The sequence below is a fragment of the Ursus maritimus genome, unplaced genomic scaffold (genome assembly GCF_017311325.1).
Source record: "Ursus maritimus isolate PB19 unplaced genomic scaffold, ASM1731132v1 scaffold_23, whole genome shotgun sequence".
Lineage (NCBI taxonomy): Eukaryota > Metazoa > Chordata > Mammalia > Carnivora > Ursidae > Ursus > Ursus maritimus.
In genome coordinates this window covers 28,307,252-28,312,520 of record NW_024424786.1, presented here as the reverse complement: position 1 = coordinate 28,312,520, position 5,269 = coordinate 28,307,252, and the positions used below count along the sequence as shown (strand labels likewise).

General features: G+C 57.9%; 1 protein-coding gene across 1 annotated transcript in view; it reads right to left on the bottom strand.

Moving 5' to 3' along the window:
* Positions 1-4,474, bottom strand: part of CD82 (CD82 molecule) — a 52,114-nt gene extending 47,640 nt beyond the window's left edge. The window contains exon 1 of the mRNA XM_008701049.2: positions 4,323-4,474. The gene's annotated coding sequence lies outside the window, so the exon portion shown is untranslated. The remainder of the gene's footprint in view (positions 1-4,322) is intronic.
* Between the last annotated feature and the right edge of the window lie 795 nt (positions 4,475-5,269).

Genomic DNA, 5,269 nt, shown 5'->3' with positions numbered 1-5,269 from the left:
TCACTTACTTATTCATTCAACCATTATTTCCTGACAGCCTGCTGTGTGCCAGGCCTTGTGCCCAGAGTCAAGGACACAGAGATGGACAGGGCAGTCCCTGCCTGGGAGGGTTCATGGAGACGCTCCATATGCCAAAAAGAGCAGTGGAAGAAGAGGAAAGTACTCAGTGTAGACAAGCATAGAGGAAGGGGGAGGGAAAGGAAGGGCTTAGAGAAAAGCTGCTATCCATGTTCAGACCGCCTTACCCTCAGAAAGCTTGGGGTCACCCTGGGGAGGCACATGCCCCAGGGAATGCACTTTTTTGTTCTATCCTCACGTCACCCTACGAGGTTGCTCCCATTACCCAATTTACAGATTCAGAAACTGAGGCTCAGAAAGAGTCCCAAAGCTAGGAAGGGGCAGAACCAAGATTCTAGCTCCAGAGTCCAGCTTTCTGCCACCATGCTGTATGATCTCCCTGATCTACAGACGGGCAGAAGGGAGGTAAGTGGCTTCAGGTGGGGTAAGCAAAGGTAAGGAGGTGGGCCCAAGTATGGCCCATGTGAGAGGAATCCCCCAGTTCACCGGATGTGTGCATATCCATGGGCAAGTGCTCACGTGTGCCCTACTTTACAAACAGATCCCAGGCTACAGACCTTCCTAAAAGTGAAGGAACAAAGACACCATTAGCACGACAGAGAAGGGAAGCCCAGAGAGGAGAAGGAACTCATCTGAGGTCACACAGCCTATAAACAAAGGAGTTGGAACTAACTCCAAGAACCAGAACACAAGGCCTCTTCTCTCCCCTCAGCTGCTCATCCATATCAGCACAGAGTGAATCAGCTGCTGACAGGAAAACCAACGTGTAGGGGGAACCCCAGGGGTGAGTCAGGAACCAGCCAGCCCCCAGAGACACCAACTGGGCCTGTGACAGAGGCCCCGAGCCTGTGGTTGGCCTCCTCATAGGCAGCATCGGGAGGGGGCGAGGGGAGGAGGGAAGCAACATACCACACTGCTCACTGTGTTTACCTCTGGGCTTCCCTCCTGGCTCCTCAGATCCAGGCTTCCAGAAGGGAAAGCCGGTGGGCAGGGCAGTTCCTGCTGAGATGAAACAGGCCCCCCAGCCCTGGCCCCATCCTGTCCCACAGAGGGGCCCAGGCTCTTGCCTCCCTCCCACCTCTAACTGAGCCAACTCCTGACTGTTTGATGCTCTTGATTAAATCATAACCGCCCCCTCTGAGCTTCCCATGGAAGAAGTGGTTATAACGGTTTGGAGGAAAGGGTCAGGGCCAAGCCAAAACCAGGGGGTGCCAGCTGGCCCCGGATGCTCCACACCCGGAGGAATGCTGAGGGCCTGGGTCTGAATGGGGGGGGGAGCTTCCAGGCAGTGGATGAAAAGTCTGAAGCTTTAAGAGAGAGGGGGACTGCCCCACATTGCCAAAACTTCAGAAGAGCCAACCAAAATTCACCCCCCCACATGTGAGAAATTTGTGTCCCCACAGGCTAACCTTTCACCCCAGCCCTCCCTGGGCTGTAGCCAGGAGGGGGAGAGCCGCAGGCACTTCTCCCCAACCCCCCTGCTCTCAAACCCAGTGCTGACTGGTGCAAGTTCCCACCACTCCCTCCCTATCACTCCATAGCATGCATCACCCTCCCAGGCCTCTGAGCCCCTGCTATGCACCAGGGTCAGGGCTGGGTGGGGGAACAGAAAGAAAAACAGGGCATACATGTGGATCCTTTCTCTTCTCCCCTCCCCGAGTCACCCTGGCTCCCCTCCCACCCGTCTGATGGTGCCTCTTCCTTCACGCCTAGCAGCAGACATCCCCAAAGGCCCGCAGGTCCCTCCTTCCCCATCACCACAGCCATGGGATCCTTCTCCCTTGACCACGGGGTCCCTTACCCCAGCACATCTGGCAGACTGCTTTCCTAAAGTGCCCCTCTGAATATGTCACTTCCCGGCTCAAAAACCTTCAGTGGCTCTCACTTTCTACAAATCAGATCCAAACATCTCACCTTGGCACTGAAGGCCCTCCACGAGTTGTTCCAACCTACCATTCCCCTCTTCACATTCCTGCGGGATCCCAATTCTTCGGCCAGACTGATCAGCCTAGCAGTTTCTTAAAAATTCCCTGAACACTCTGACCTCCTGCTTTTGCCTAGGTATTTTCCTCTGCCCAAAATTTTTCATTGTAGCTGAGGAAACCTTCCCAGTGCTTAAGACCCACCCCAAATTCCACCTCCTCCATGAAGTTCCCTGTAATACTTTTTTCATTTATCTCCTATCAGAGTCACTGGTATCCCTTCCCAGACGGTAAGCAACGGAGGATGGGGGCAGTGTGTCATCCTTCATCACGCATCATGTGGGCTGGAGGGGTGGTAGGGAAGACTTCCAGTATTTGCTTACTAAGTACTGTTTGAAATGAACATCTATTCCCCTACCCCATGGGCCCCACCTACTGACCCTCTTCCTCCCCACAACACCAGTCTAATCTTACGCTGTTCACATGCTTGGACAGGGGAATCTGTGGCCCCAAGCTGATCCAAGCCCAACCAGGACTTGGGAGCCCAGGCAGAGAGTCTTGCTCAAGTGTCACCAACTCCAGGAAGCCCCCCGCACGCTCTGCCTGGTTTCTCCAGTGTCTCACTGCTTCTAATCCCTCTCCCCTCCCAGAGGCACACACACTGTCTCCTCGTTATAGTACAGCCTTCAGTCAGACTCCGTCCCATACTACTTTCTAGCTAGTTCCAAAGTGTATGGCTCATCTCCCCAGGACATTCAGGGAACCGACATGCAGCACCCCCAGTCTCCTTCGGTGCCCAGCCTTGATTGAATGGGTTAACAAGTGCCCACACTGACCCTCACCTTCACCCCAAGCCAAGTGTTCAGTGGACCAGCTGGGTTCCAGACACCAGAGCAGTACAGACTCAGGAAATCTCATCTGGCCCCAAGCCCTGGGTGTGCGTTATCTTCCCCAGCAGGGGCATGGTGGGGGGTGGGGGAGCCCTCACTGTCAGCAACCCACAATGAGGGCAGAGCCCAGGTCTGGCTAGGTCACCCCCGTATCCCCAACTCCATCTAATCTATAGTAGGTGCTCAGCAAACATTTTCGGCTTTAAGTAACTGGACAACCACCGACCTCAAGCACTATCACAGAAAACTCAGCCACTCTTTGGTCCAGACGACACACTCCCCAAACCTGAAATGGACAAAGTGATGCAGGTGGCAGGTGGCAATTTCTGGTACTCACAAGGTCAGGAGGGGCTGCAGCCAGCCTCCAGCCCTCCAAAAACAGGCTCATTCCGAGGCAGGAAGCCAGCCCATCAGCTGCCCCTCTGCATCAGAACAGCTGTCATATAGTGAGGGCGCCTTGCTAAACACTGGACATGAATTATTCTATTTAGTCCTCGCGACTGCCCTTGGATTCTGTGAGGACTCCCATTTTACAGATGAGGAAACTGAAACTTGGAGGGGAATGGAATCCTAATCAGTTTGGCCCCAGAGCCTAAGATCTTGCCCACTGAACTAGGCTGCCCAGCTACTATGGCCCTGGCACGGAGCACCCGCTAGTACCAGGAACAGAAACCAACAGCCCAAGGAACTAACCCCGAGCATACGGCAAGAGCCCTGCACCCTGGGCTTGACTCTGGGCCCAAAGTTTGGCGGGGTTTTCCCTCCTCTTCCCCCCCCATAAGAACTTGTCCCCTGGTTTCCAACCAGGGCCTCCCAGGCCAGCTCACCTGGAAATGCCCCAGGAAGGGGACAAAAGCCCCACTGAGGCTGTGGTCTGAAGTCTTACTGGGAGGTCGGTGTTGGGGGAAAGGGGCGACTGACATTTCCCTGCTTTAGGCTGCTTTCCCAAGACTTGTGGGTTCAAGCCCCATCCGAGGAACTAGTGCGAACTTTAAAGTACTTCGCTTAACGTTCGGGGAGAGTTCCCTTGGCTCAGTGCCACCAGGCAGGTAGGGCTGGGCAGCGGGCTGTGAATACCTGTGGCTGAACTGCAGTCCGCGCTCACCTGCCAGCACTCACCTTCCGGGGTTTTTGCGAGAAAGGCCAACGGGAACTCGGAGTTCACCTGGTTCAACCTCCCGCGTTTATGGAACCCGAGAAGCCCAGAGCAGGGTGGGGGGACGGGCCCGGGGCCACACAGTTGGTAGACGACGCAGCCAGAGAACTGGGGGTCAGGACTCGGGGACTTAGGCTCCTTTTCACCCACCAGCTGCTTCCGTGGCCCTATCTGTCACTTGCTCCGAGAAAGCTGCCCAAGCGGGCTCTGGAAGTGGGGACGAAAACTAACTTTGCTACTGTTTGTCCGGCCGGTCTCCCCCCTGCCCCTTCTCACCTGCTGGCTTTGCTTTCTGCTCGGCGTTGCAAGCCCCGCGTCGCCCGCTCGCGCCCCTCAGCGTCCGACTGCGCAGCCCTTGGGCTCAGTCACTCGGCAGTCCTCCCGGCGGCCGTCGGGGAACGCAGCGCCTGGGCCAGGCCCCGCCCCCTGGAGGACACGCCCTGGGCACGCCCCCTGCCCTGCGGGAATGTTGTTGGCTCCGGGCCGGATCCGGCTCCGCCCACCAGGCCTCCCGAGGAGGTGCCCGCCAGCCCCGCCCCCGTCCGGGGGTGGGTGGCGCCCCTTGTCCCGCCCCGCCGGCTGTCCTCCCTAATTCACCCCGCCAGCCCCACCCCCGGACCCGCCTCTTCGCCCTGCCTCCTCAGATCTGTGCTCCGCGCCCCTCCTGCCGCCCGGCCCTGTGCGGCTGAAGCCTGGCTCCCGGCCGGGTCGGGCCCGCGCTCGAGCCCTGCTTGGGGGGAAGCCCCACTCACTGCTCTGCCTAACGGTCCCGCCCCTTCTGGGCCTTCCTCGTCCGTCCCAGCCTCCCCCCAGGCCCTCCCGCCACCCCGCCAGGATCACGTTCTCCTCCCGGCCTACCCCAGCCCCCTCGGGCAAACCCCCGCCCCAAGCTCGCCCTTCCCCGCCTTAGTGCCTCCCTAATCCTGTTCTGCCCTGCCAACCCCAACCCGGGGCGGGCGCCCCCAAGCTGGCATTCCAGGGCGGGTGTATCCGGGTGCGACCTGGGACGGCGTGGGAGCGGTTTGCGTTCCAAGTCCGGGCTTTATCAGCAGGCGGCCTGCGCCCAGGCACTTTTTGAAAATACTAACAACAACCACTGATTGGACCCTCGCCAGCGGCTCTATGGCAAGCCATGTTAAAAGGCTTAAATGCCTTAAATGCGCACAATTCTACGCGATGGTACTCTTGTTGTACCCATTTTACCCGTGAACGGCCCGAGGCTC